Below are 14239 nucleotides of genomic sequence, written 5' to 3' on the forward strand. Positions count from 1 at the left end.
ACTGAGAATAAGACAAAAAAATGTTCGTGAGAATAAGAATTAAAATGCAAAATGGCAGAATTTTTAAACATGAAGCTGTGTGCAGAACTACTAACTGCTAAATGCGAGAGGAAAATTCTGAAAAAAATACATGGCCCCCTTCCGATGATAACTAACAATCTTGGGATCAATTCCTTCATGAAGAGTGCTAACCAAAATAGTAAGAATGGTTTGGTCTCATTAACCACAGTTCTTCGTGAGAAGAGCAAAGAAGCTAAAAGTTTATTTTTGCAGAGTGAATTTGTCTCATAATTGAGTTTTAAGATTTACAGTGTCTCCCATCTTTCGCAGGAATTATGCGAAACATATACGTGAAATGATAAAGTTTGAAATAAAAAATAATGTTCAGGTAATGGACGCGCACGTGTTAACAGAATCAGCCATACTATACCAGGCATCGCCTGATTTTCGTCCAACTTTTGTTTTTAAAGCAAAAAACAAGCAGCATCTCGGTTTTAAATATTTTGGGTATGTTCTTTAAAATTGAGGATAAATTCTCTGTAGGTTACGTTTAAAGACGTTATGGATTTTAGTTCCCTGTCATCAGAATAAAAGAAAAGAGGGAAGCATAGGCAACCGGGAATTCAGTTATAGTTTTTTTCTGGTTTAACTTGTCCAAATGATAATGGTCAGGGGTGAGAATTCGGTGAAACGGCACTGGCGCAGTCTAAACCTCTAGGATGAAAGTTTATACACTTCTGATCCGGTAACCCAAGAAGTAAGAAATTTCGTTTATGGCAAGTGGCGAACTATCACTTAATTTAATTACCTTTGTTTGGCCTAGTAAGGAGTGAAGTGAGAAAGTACCTATAACTAATTTTTTACATCATGTCATGAAGAAGCTAACTAATTTGCGGAAACCGTTCTCAAGCTTAGCATAGAGAAATGCAGAGGAGAAACAAGGCTATATAAAGACAGCGTGAGAGAGTTTTGAGAGGGAACAGGAAAAGAAACAAAATTCAATCTAAAGCGAACAAAACTAAGAAGAAAAAGAAAAGTTTCAACGTTAAAGCCGAGCATAGATGCAGAACTTCTTGTAATTAATTGATTGATGAGAGTGGGTTCAGCGTAGATATTCTTTTCTACACTTCCTCTCCTACCCTTTAAAGCATGGTTTTGTTTGTCATCTTTCAAAGTGAGTAAAAGCGGTCTCAATAAATTGCAAGAGAGGACAATTTTGTCTTTTTTTTATGAAAGAGCTGTTTCATCACATACTTTTCTATTTTATCATTTTTTGGCATTCTCATAAAAACCGAGAAGTTTATGCAGAACATTACTCATGAACGCATTCTCTGTAAACTATTTTCAGCTCGGTGGCCACGAGAGGAAATTTCCATTTTTTTGCTCCTTTTTTTTCATTTTTTTTCTTTCTTTTAATACATCATATTTCTCTCTCTTTTTATGTTCCTAGGTAAATGTGGGGACAATTTAGAGGCTTGAAGGACAAGGCGCATAAGTGCAGTTTTTGATATTTCGAGAAATACGTGTTTGAAGTTTCGAAATCTAATGGCTCTCTATGACGAAAAGAAAGTTCAAACTGCCTTTTTGGTGCTTAAAAATTGGAATTTGGGAGCGAATTTTTCGCATAATATGCATTAAAACTAGTTTTACCGGTTATAGTTAATATCTCAATTTTTTCAAAAACTGCACTGATGCGCCTTGTCCTCCAAGCCCCTCAATTGTACCCTCCGTCCCCTCTGTACCTCAACCGTTCGAAAGAAGTACTTAAATTTGAAAGTCTTTTAACCTTTCAAAACTGTATTTCATTATGAATGCTGACATAGACCACTTTCACTTACTTCGACTCATTTATAGTTTTGGAAGTGGAATTTTACATCCTTATAGGGAACAAAAGAAAATTAAATGACATTATTTTTTGCCAGTTTTTGCCGACGTAAAAAAGGACACGCTGCTATTTATTGTGCCTCACAAAAAATAGGTACAAGCTGCTTAGCTAAGTTCATGCAGTCATCATACTTAATAATTACACCCCAGGGTCTTAAGCACTTTTATTTCATTCTATTTTGACGTAGGGATTACGTCGTACCCCTTTCTTAATTGGCCTGAAAAGGATTTGGAGTCCTCAGATTGGCCAGGAAGTGACATGTCTTTTTCCTATTGGAGGGCAAGGTTTTGTGGCTCAACTCCTAAAAAATGACCTATGAGCGGGAATTTTTATTCCATTTCTTTTCGCCTAAAAATATCAATTACAAATACCTACCTTAATGTCATATTTTTGTGTACTATTGGTTTGAAGTACACTCATTCTCGATTGAAATACATTTTGAAATAAACAAAAGAGAAAAAATCCAGAACTGCAATGTAGATAAGATTGTGTATTCTCTACACTTACAATAAACTACCTGAAAGCAGGTCGATTAGTAAAATTGACAAGATAGTCTCCTTTTTATAAGATTTATTTTGGCAGAAAAACAAAAGCTTATTCAATTTTTTTGAGATACAAGAAAGCGCATATTCTTAGCAGCATTGCAGTGCTAATGATTTCTTCATGCACAGAGTGGTCCAAAAGTCCCGCACCATCCCTACGACCCCTATGTTTTTTCCCATTTTCAGGGTGGGCTCCTTAAAGTTTTTGGAGGGGTGGGGGGGGGGGTCCCTTGAGGTCGTTTGCCTTGACTTAAGAGCACTCGCAAAATTTCGAGTCTCTATCTCGATTGTTCAATAGTTACAGGTACGATGCAGGATGCTAATGGTGCGAGGCTTTTAGATCACCCTGTAGAGTATAGTCCGTTGACCAACCTCCCCCTATACTGCCGTGATAGCGAAGAGAGCAGTAAGAGCAAAAATGAAGTTTTGAGAAAACGGGCTCAGGAGCTTCTGACCTGAAAATTTCATTGAAAGAAGCCTCCGTTTTTAGTCTGATTGCCACTAATCGTCCAAAAGAATCCTAGAAATCATTTGGATGATTTAAAATTGACTGATTTTATTTCCATTACATAAAATGGGTAATTTTCATTTTCATGCTACGTTATTGCTAGGCAAGACAGCCGAAAGTGCTATCTTCTGCACGCTTTCGTGGTCGCGTTTTGGACACACAACTAACACATTTGCAGGTTTGAAATTCGCAGAAAAGGGCGGCGGTGGCACTTAAGTTGAAAGCATTGTTTTCATTGGCTCTCTGGAGGAATAATGTCACTTACTGCTGTCTTGCCTGAACTTATGTCATTTTTTGCGCTCTTACGGCTTTCTCAAATGTCTCGTTTTGCTACGATCAAGGTGAATTTTGCTGTTTTAGCAATTTCAGTAATTTCATCTAAAAGAGTTCAAACGAATTTTGAAGGAAACTCGATTTCGAAAATTTGACACTTACTGTTCTCTTCGCTATCACGGCAGTATATCCACTTTCTATTAGCCTGAACCTGGAACGAGTATTCCCTACGTCAAAAATAACGTCTTCACTGGACCCTTGTTTTTCTGTCTTTAAAATTTCTGTACAACAGCAGAATCTTTTCCCCCAGACCACGAAGCCTCTGTTAATTGGGTCATCTAACACCATCACCGTGGCAAGCTCTCTACAGCATGGCATAACGAACGAACAAGGTGTAGGTGAATTATAAGAAAATTGAATCATACTTGCAATTACGGTGGTTTGCAGATATTATTATCGAGACCGACGGGACTCTAACCAATGTTTTGGACCGATCAAAGCTGCAGCCAAAACAGAACAGTCAAAGCAAGTATTAATTCAAAAGTGCTCGGTAAGGTATAAGCTATCGTGGCCAGATGAGATTGCAAGAGCGCGGTGAGTTGGCGGAAAAGCACATGAAAATGAACGATGAACGTTAATTGATGACGTAGTGATATGATTGGAACATACACTGAAAATAAAATCTCGGTGTATTTACTAAGAAAAGGGCAAAATTACCAAGAATTCAGGGTTCTATTTGATGCCAGTTTTTTCTTCGTAAAATTACCATTTATGGAATTGATAATTTGACCGAGAAAACTCGGTAAAATTATTGAACTTTCTCGGTAATTTTACTGGACCTTGGTAAAAACGCCAATATTTTTTATCGACTGTGGTAGAATTACCGAGATAAAATGGCAAAGTTACCGGGAATTTATTACCAATAAAAGTGGTATTCTTACCTGAAAAAAAACAGTAAAAATACCGGTTTTTAGGTAAGCTTACCAGTCTGTCTTGGTAAAATTACCAATAATTGGTAAAAAAAAATGAGATGGTAAAGGTACCAACGGACCTTGGTAAAAACGCCGAGAATTTTTTTCAGTGTAGTCTCTGGACCACAGGCCTCTCTCACAAAGCTTGTGAGATGTGAGAGAGACCTTTGGAAAATAGCTCATCGTCAGTTTTCGTAAAATTAATCCTTTACAAAATTCTCACAATTCTAGTATAACTTAAACCGGTTTCATTCCGAGAGAACTTCTTGCGGATGTCATCTACTCCAATTAGAATAATCAGAGTGTGTATTGTAGATTAGATTTAGGGCTGGGTTTGAAAAATATGATTCTGAGAAAGTATACCACACAAAACGAGAGATTTCTTTCCTTTCGTTTATCGTTAAAGAGGCATTAATGGCTTGTATTTATGTTCGTTTGAGTGACTGCAAGTCAAATTGCGCCATCGCCATCTTACTTGAATCATAGCCGATTTCTGTCAGTTTTTAATCTTTCCATGTGCAATTGCAACGCAGAGACTGTGATGGTGCACTCAAAATTTTGAAATGGACATCCTTTTTAGTTAAAGAGCCACTGCTTTCAGCTCATTTTTTGTAGTAATAAAAAAATCCAACACGACAAGGAGTATAATCGAGCAGAAATTGTTTCTAAAATGAGCCAAGTATAGATGCTTATGTACCTCAATGCTGCTGGGCTAAGAAAAAACATGGAACATTGAACATCTGACGCTGACTTATTTTCTCTGACCATATACGATTTTTTTTTTTGAAAACTAGTGACATATCTTAAAGGATTTTCTTCACAATGCAATCTAGTGTGATTTTGAGCATTTCAATGAGAAATTATCATAAATTCTCTCGTGCAAAAATGCAAAATATATACGATAACATTTGGCAATATAATGCTCATACAACATGTTTCCTTAGCTCGGCAGAATGAAAGACTGCAATATAAATGGCAACGCCTGGATGCAACCATTCTTGTTCGAGGGTAGTCGGTGTTGCATAGCGAAAAGTTGAAGGCGCACTGGATGTATAACTCAAAACAACACTGTATTACTCACCTCTAAGCGACTCCAAACCATGCAGACCATATTCGTCTGCAAGGTTTATGGACGAATAACGGGGAGTGCCGATCAAAACGTTATTGCCTTTTGCCTACATTGTTGTTTCCTTTGAAAACCATTCAATTTAAACGCTCATAATGTGAATAATGGTTTGAAAGTTCAATCCGATCTCCTCAAGAGTATTAGGAAGTGTTTTAAATCGAAATCTGCAAATCGATATTTTTCCCCACAACCGGTTTATCCGTTAGCTCCGCTTTGTTTAAATGATTAATGCTGTACGACCTTGAATCCATGTTTTATTCTTAACCCTAAACTTGCTTTTTGCTGTTCTAGACACGGAAAAAAATTTCAGGGGTTATCCCATAAAATTGTGGTACTACCCTAATTTGTCGGATGATATGGACATTTCCAATTCTTTTTGGTAGCACCGCAACTCAAGTCGGGGTAGTACCGCAACATTTGGGTTAGTTACCTAATTTATCGGGATACTACCACAATTAATTGGGATAGTACCACAATTCATCGGGATATTACCAAAATTAATTGGGAATGTCCATATCATCCAACAGTTGGGGCTTAACCCCTACCTCTTTTTTTCCGTGGAAAATTTGATTTTCCATTCTTTGCCACGTTTTGCCGATTTCATCAATAAATACCACCGCAAGATAGGGCTTCGTTAATGGAGATCATTCAACAAGAGGCGTATTCACATCTCAGAATAAACCCACAGGTAGCATGGGCGGTTTATCGATGTAAGGGCGGTTTGGCGCGGACGGTATGGAAAATATTGAAGTATTCATCTCCCGGGATGGACGCTAAGTTATAGAGAGGGAAATTGCACCCCCTTCCGCCCCGCTCGCAGGTCACTCGACTCACATAGCTTTAGTTAGGGATGCTCGAGGGCTAATGTGTACGAAACCGCAGGCCCTGAGGTCACCGCTATTTCCGACCGAGTTAACTCGTACCTCTCGCCATCGATTGAGCGGTCCAGCGAAGGTATTAATGAGAATCTGTTGCACACAAGAGGTATAGGTAAACAGGGTTGCACGAGTTAAATTAAAAACCTGATTGGAAATTCCCGTGAAATATTTCATAAAATTTCACGAAGTCGTGAAAAATATTTCAGGGACACGGCTCATTCTGCCGTGCCAGGGAAGAACGCCATATGAGCCTTCAGACGTCACCAAGTTTCCTCCGATAAAAATCGAAGTAACTGAGAAAATTGAGAATATTATTTTCCACAATTTTCAGACAATTTTGTACGCAATTTACGCAAATATCTTAAAATTTCAAGAAAAAATATGCATGAATGTTGTCAAAAATCCATGTCTTATCAGGGGAAATTTGGCAACTCTCGAGTGTTCATACGGCGTTCTTCCTTAGTGCGGCAGCATTGTGAGCTCACGCCTCGAGCCATCGCGCCTTCAATTTTGCCGACGCAATACGGACAACCATCAAGCACGAATAGTTGTATCTCTGCGCCGACATCAACACGCGTTCTTTTCCTTGCTCGATAAGTTCTATTCTGCGTTTGTTGCCGTTTGTTCTATTTGTAGTGGTGTTTCAAAGGCTACAAATATAAGAAATGTATGCGGGCCTTGTTTTTTAAGCGTGCCAGTAGGGCTCGCTTTTTGAAATCACTCGGATGTACCATAGTACAGCACACCGATCAACCAATGCTATTCAACGGGCCGTCCAAATATTTTTTTCCTCGGACCCGTTTTCTTGTCTTTGAACCATTATACTGTCAAGCCCTGATGGTCTCTTACCAAAAAACCGAATGAACTGCTAATTGGGAACCCTTGAGAACATTTTCCTGTCAAAACCGTATTATTTCATTTGACAAAAACCTCATAGAAGCTTTCTTACGCTCGGAGGACTCAACTCTAGAACCTTCTTTCCCGCCAAAACTGTTTAGCCAATGAGCGTCTTGCACTGCAAGTGCAATCTGTGATGAGCCTCGTGACTCTTTATACCATGTACTAACCGTGGCCCCTGCAGAAATCCACTCAAACCACTGCAGTTATCTCCCGATATAGCTTTGGGTGTCAGGTTTCGAGCAAGGCAATAAAAGACGGCGAGGAGAGGGTCGCCTCGTCGAACCTATTATCTTCCACGCCCGATTAACCATTCACCGTGACGCCAGGATCCACCAAATTTTCACAAAAATTGTTTTCCGTCTATTTAGCGAGTTTTTCCTTACTTTCCGTTAAAGTACAAATAAAAAGAGACCTCATTTGTAAAAATCGGCCGAATAGGAGAGAAGTTACAGTTCGAAATCCAAAGAGATTAACTCAACGCGATTTCGATGCACGGCAGTTCGCCCAAATCACGGTCGTGCGAAATGCCGCATATCAGCTTAAAATCAAGATAATTGGACGGAATCTTTAAAATCAATTTACATTCAACGTTCATGAATCAATATTTTCTCCCAAATTTAGCAAAAAGTACCAATTGATGCAAATAACAAAGACGTGAAAATAGTAGGTATGTGTCCAACATTTTAGTTATTCGGCACGCTTTTCCAACATATTCATGTTGGATTTTTCTGCTTGTTTAACTTTTCTCTCAAGTCTGAGCGACGCCTTATCGGCAACATAGAGTATTGAATTGCAAGGTTACATTTACTGTCATCAACGCGCGTTGAGGTGGCTCTTATTTGTGTATATTGAGGAAATTTAAGATCGAGTTTGCACAGAATATACCGTGATGTTTCTAAATCAATAATCATATTGAAGAATAAGAAAAAAATGTTTAAAAATCTCTCAAACGCACTAAATGGCGCACGTCTAAAAATTGGTATTTTGGCGCGATTTGTATCGTGTCAAAGAATTCTTTTAGACAACAATTCCTGAAAACTCCAAGCCGCACTGTGAATTGAGTCAAATAGAGGAGTCTGGCATACAATTTTTGGCTAAAACTGCAAATTTTGATGTTAATGTCGTCATATTTAAAATTTCAAGGGTGCTCTGAGATGAAAATTTCACGATAAAACCAATAGAGCCACAATTAGAACGTCAAAGTCTTGTGTACACGGAGTTATAAGTGTTCAAAGTTTCCAAATTTTGTCCGACCTTTCCTATTCATTCGGTCCACCGTGAGCCGGGTCAAATCGACACGACGATCTCGTATGACTCATGGGAGGGAGGAAGATAGAGAGTGAAAGTTTATTACTAAAGAGGTGAAAATTACCAAACAGTATTTCTTACCCTAAAAAACGTAGGAATAACATGAACATACTTGGAAATACTATCAAAATGGAGGTATTTAAGTACGGCCCAATTTGACCCGACTTGGGACTTTGCGTAAAAAAAAAAGCCTAGGACATCTGAGGGTCAAACTAGCTACCAGCCCACAAGTTTTGCGAGAAGCAAGAGTGGATAGAAGGAAGACCAAATGCCATGTTGTCAGAGAAAGATCGCGGTTTGAGCGTTCGAATGTTGCCAGATTTTTTCTCCATAGATATATTTATTTTACGGGAAAATCAATAAATTTTATTTTTGAATATGATGCATGCCAGGTTGAGCAGTTAAAAGATTATCTCCAAAAAACAAAAACAAAATGCGGTATCAAGTTCTCTCCGAAATTATTAGAGTCTCGAAAAAATTGGAAAGCCTAGGACTTGAGGCAAACTGACCAGCCCACAAGTTTGCGAGAAGCAAGAGTGGATAGAAGGAAGACCAAATGCCATGTTGTCAGAGAAAGATCGCGGTTTGAGCGTTCGAATGTTGCCAGATTTTTTCTCCATAGATATATTTATTTTACGGGAAAATCAATAAATTTTATTTTTGAATATGATGCATGCCAGGTTGAGCAGTTAAAAGATTATCTCCAAAAAACAAAAACAAAATGCGTTATCAAGTTCTCTCCGAAATTATTAGAGTCTCGAAAAAATTTGGCGACGCCTAAATGTGAATAGGTACGTAACTCTTTCTTAGCGCACGAAAACAAGACTGTAATAATGGCTGTGCAAGCATGCAAATGTATACTAACATCTCTATCCCTATCGCGGAAGGATTTCTACCTTGGAGATAGTAATTATTATAAAGATATAGCCTACCACCACGCAAGAAATACATTAGTGATATCAGAGAAGATCGTCCATTAGGGCATTCGCGCATGTCTCTCATGTGAAGGGACGTCAAATAAAATGAACTAATTTTGTCACGCAATTATGCAACCCTGGTATGGAGTGTTCCCTTGTTATTTCTGTGCTACTGTCTTAGCAACGTGTGCGTTACTGCCGTGATAGCAAAGTAAGGGCATTTATGCATGAGCCATGGTTAGCACATGCTTTACGTGTCTCGAGGCTCATCCCGGGTTGCACTTACTGTTCTCTCCCCTATCGCGGCAGGTTAGGCGGGCGACTCCGAGTGTTTGTACGTGCTCAAATCATCGTCTGGCATGAGTGCTCGAGATTTACACAGATGAAAGCCACTGCAACTGAACAGTTTGTCTCAGAAACTACATTTTCAGAGGAGTGGCTAGAACAAAGGCTGAAGTACTCCCGATGTGTCAAAAAAAAATGTAACCTTTGTTACACCAAGAGGTGGTATAAATTGACCAAGTTTATTAGAAAGGGTCCCACCTACATTTTCGAAAAAATCGAGTTAAGAATGTTTTTGAGTTCCCATAGTTGTATATTTTCTTCTGTCAAAAACTAGAAGTCGAAAAACAGAAATTAGTTTGTGGAATGAGGGGTTAAAGTTTTTTTTCTACGTTGAGGCTTATGCAGGAATAAAACTTCAAACCTCTTTTTCTCAGTTTCAACTTGATGTGGGTTGGTTCCTTTCTATTGAAGTTGGTCCAAATCTACTTAAGATCTCGTGCAAATTTGTTCAGGAGATAGAAGGGAGTTTATTTTCTTTTTGCTTCATTTCTTATTAATGAAATCTTACTTTAGGATCAGCGTCATTAAAGATCGCCAGGCAGCAGAGTTGTCTTTATCTTCAAAAATTCGTGGAGGAAAAAATCACTTTACGGATGCCAATTCTACATAAAACAATGTACACTTCTTGCACCTTTGCTTTGCCTCATGTTTATTTATACGTAAAAATAGAAATAAACAGGTTTCGTTATTTTTCATAAGGCTTTCTCGGGCTTTTTGCTAGTATTTCTGTGAGAAAATGTTGAAACCACATGCAAGGTATATTAAAGATACCACGCCAATCTAAATCGAGCGAGTCAAAAGTCAAATTCGGAGGTTACGCATCCAATGTCATCATAAGAGGGATCCAAGCGTGGACTTCCGAGTAAACGTTTACATTATAGCGAATAAAGCAGTGCGTCTCTAAAATATAGTGTCTCGGTTTGCGCTCGGGAGTCAATTTTCAAATAAGGACCGGTGACCTAAAGTGCTCTACACGCGGAACTCCACGAAGGCATAGTTGCTTGAACCCCGAAATTCCAGACCCTCGAAATAACTTCCATGATCGCGCAAAGCTGCCGAGCTAGACGAGCACACCCCAAAATTCCGGGGGTTCTCGCTCACTTGACCCCCTTTTCGATCAAGGTGTTTGTGCAACGGGAACGCGATGCGACGTGCCGCGAAGAGGGGGCAACCGGGGGGGGGGGGGGGCCTGAGGACCCGAATGCGTCATTTGAATCCTCAGTGTCAATAAAGCGGCGGGCCTAGACACACGGGCGGGAGACTAGGACGAGGGGCGGGGAGGGGAGGGCGCTGAGACCGGAGTAGCGAGGAATGTGACGTCATCTCCAGACGCTTGACGTCACGAATGCTCCATTTCCGCGGCGCGCGGCGCGGCGGCTAAACCCCTTAAATCTCGTGCAACCTGTTCCGTCCGGGGATGAAGCTCGCGCTGGGCAGAATCCCGGTTCGGGGGTGGGAATTTCTTTGAAGTTGTGTGAGTCTTTTTAGACCCACGTAGGGAGAGTGCGGACATGTCGAAATATGGGGCTCCTAGACCCCAAAGGGCAGCCAACCTTCTAACACAAACATAACACAAACATTTCTATAACTGTCGTGTTAATAGTTATTATGACATGAGGAAACCAGCCAGAGTGAGTAGAAGCCACACTATTTATAGTTATAATAACAGTTCTAACTGTGATTGTCACTGCCGATCTTAAGATCTCAATATCAAACCAAAGATTTCCAGTAATGTCCGGCAAAAATGAGTAAAATTTATGCAAAAACTTAACAAGGTAATTTTAACTCTTAATCCATCAATATGAATTGCTTTTATTTTAATTTTTGATAAAATTGATCAGACTAAAATTTTAATAAAACTATATTTGAAATATTAATACCATTAATACTGACTCTGTTTCCTTTTCCGTTTTCTTTTTTATTAAACCTATACAGGAGTGTGGGTGCTTCTTCTTTACTTTGAATCAAAACTGAAAGTCGTTTAGTACCCTGCTGCACCCGGCAACCGCCCATACGAAAACGAAAGCAAGGTTGCACTGTTATTTATCACCTGGACCAATGAGAATCCCGATTAACAACCCAGAATCGTTCTTAATGGGCACATTTACAGATATTTAAATGATTCATCTAAATGAGTTTGGCACGAAAGCGGAGTCGCGGGAGAGAGGAAACATATTTCCTGGCGCTAACACTGCGTAACAGTGCGTATGCCGGAGAAATGATCCACATCGTGGGCGTTCGCTCATTATCTTCGTTCCCGCGTGAGCCCTGAAAAGGGTGGAGTTATACGCTCATTAGGGCTCAACTTAAAAAGCAGATACTCCTGAAAGTCGAAGGAATGACGATTTGGACGCTGTCGAGGGAAATAAACTCATTCTCATTCCGGCGTGAGCTTCGGTCTCCGAATGTTTTTGTGCGGCTCAGGACTCGAGGTATTTTTTTGAAGCATCCCATTCTTCAACGAGGTCCATTTTTCGTGGCCACGTGGAACTTTTGAATAAATAACTTTCGCTGTAATTAACATATCTTTTTTTTTCCTCGGCTGATGTTTCTCTTCCTCGCGTTAATTAAGTGGTCAATGTTGCGAGATTTTAAGCTCGACGTACTTGTGTGTATGGATCTTGCTTAGAACGCCGGTAGGAATTTTAGTAATTTTATATTCCATAAATCTATCCAATTCATCAAACCAACATTTTTCATCGTTTGTATTGGTAAAATTCTAGGGCATTTCTTCGTCTTTAAATTTAATCGAAGAATTTTGGACTCGAAGAGTAATTTTTACAACTTTTTTTCAAAATAAAAACAAGCGGAATCTGATACGCTCGTATTAGAGCAGCGCTCAACTGGTTTCTATGTGAGCGCGTTTTTAAGTTCCCCGAATGAGAAGATAAGCATCGTTGAAATGAAAGAACTCGCCTCACTAAAATTTCAAACATAAATTTTGAGAAAAGTACACTACCGTTAAAAAAAAAATTATAGAAAAAAAAGTATCGTCCTCCACTCTTTGGTATCATATAAAGGTATAACAGATTAATATATTAGATGAATTTTTAAATAGTTAACTTGTTATTATGAATTGTTGTAAGCCATCTGACATGTACTATAACAATTTGTACTGTCTTAATTGCACCATTGTGTATTAAATTTCACGATAATAGGAATAGTCGTGTCGCCGTGGGTTATGAACGACATAGGGCAAAACGATTGAAAACCAAATTAATTAATCAATAGGAATGATGTCCCTGAACCTATCCATGCTAAAAAATATGATGAATTATTATTATATTTAATAATATGAGACTTTAAAGGCCGAAAATGTCCGGTCGGTTACGCGTCGCCAACCCCGATTTTGAAGCAAAAGAGCAATTTGCGGTAACATATCAGTACTGATCATGAACTCTTTGGCAATATTTGCTGAAAAGAGACTCTAGTGTTCAAGAAAATTGCCAGTTTGAACTGAAATGTTTATTATTGAGCGAGAAAAGTCATAAGAAAGAGGTGTCGCCACATTTGGCAACAAATTTTTGCAGTTGTATTAAGTGCAGTGTTTATCTCGCCAGATGGAGTCAGGAGTTTCAAAACTGCCATCAAATTGTTCGCTGAAGTCTTCTTGACAAAACCATTACTGATAAGTCAGTTTTTTTTACAATGAAAACTTAAATTATTATGAAAACCAGTGATTTTTACGTGTGTAGCACTAATTCCTCACTACGCAAAAACCTCAATTTAATAGTATTAAACTAAAACGAAGTCTCCAAAGTTTAGAAAACTTTTAAGGCAGCATTAATTCCACCTCATAACTCAAGAATTGCCAAGTTTCATCTTTTGTATCATCTTTAATCTCACATTTTTGAGTGTCGGTTACGCTGTGTCTGTTACGTAACCGACACAATTTGGCAGGGCCGCCATGTTTGCGTGGACCTCCAGCAGTCCCGCGGGAAGCGCTGATACCTGATTCAATGGCTTGTTTATCAATCACTTTAACTTTGCACTGAATCAAAATAGAGCGTGCCAAAGCTGGAAAAAGGAAGTTTAATACCTTTAGAATGAGGTAATGAAATCCTGTTAAAATTGGTGCACTTTTATTTCTCAGGTATTTCACATTTTAACTATTCCTGTTATCGTGAAATCATAAATAAAATAAACCACATTTCATCGAAAACCGTCTAAATTGAGAACAGCATCACAGTTGTGACGTTAAGTAGGATTACACTATGAAATTTTCTTTTGTTTGAGGAAACTCCTGACTTCATAAAATATTTTTAGGTTATTGGACATTTCGTCAACGATTTTTTGTCCGAGCTCTTGTTATTTTCAGTAGTTTAAGTCAACGCGTTTTTTCGGCAGGGGAGTTTTGGTCCTTTGGTCATTATTGAAACCCAAAGTTAATTGGTCAACATGTAAATACAAACAACATTTGCTCACGACGTTTTTGGATGAAATGTATAATGTCTTGGAAGAATGAGGGTTTGCTCGTTTTTTGTTTCTATGATCGGCCAAACGGGAACAAATATATAATTGAGAATTTTGGCGTCAATTCCATGAGGGAAAATTCACTAAAACTCTCTACACCTCTTTGGTGCAAA

At 38.8% G+C, this 14239-nt stretch overlaps 1 protein-coding gene across 2 annotated transcripts in view; it reads right to left on the reverse strand.

Moving 5' to 3' along the window:
- The window catches only part of Shal (Potassium voltage-gated channel protein Shal), a 142257-nt gene that overhangs the window by 27905 nt on the left and 100113 nt on the right, over positions 1–14239 (reverse strand). The window contains exon 5 of one of the 2 annotated variants that reach the window (XR_011900654.1): positions 3634–3708. The exons of the other annotated variant lie outside the window; for it this stretch is intronic. The gene's annotated coding sequence lies outside the window, so the exon portion shown is untranslated. The remainder of the gene's footprint in view (positions 1–3633; positions 3709–14239) is intronic. 2 annotated transcript variants of the gene reach the window in all.

The sequence above is a fragment of the Bemisia tabaci genome, chromosome 10 (genome assembly GCF_918797505.1).
Source record: "Bemisia tabaci chromosome 10, PGI_BMITA_v3".
NCBI lineage: Eukaryota > Metazoa > Arthropoda > Insecta > Hemiptera > Aleyrodidae > Bemisia > Bemisia tabaci.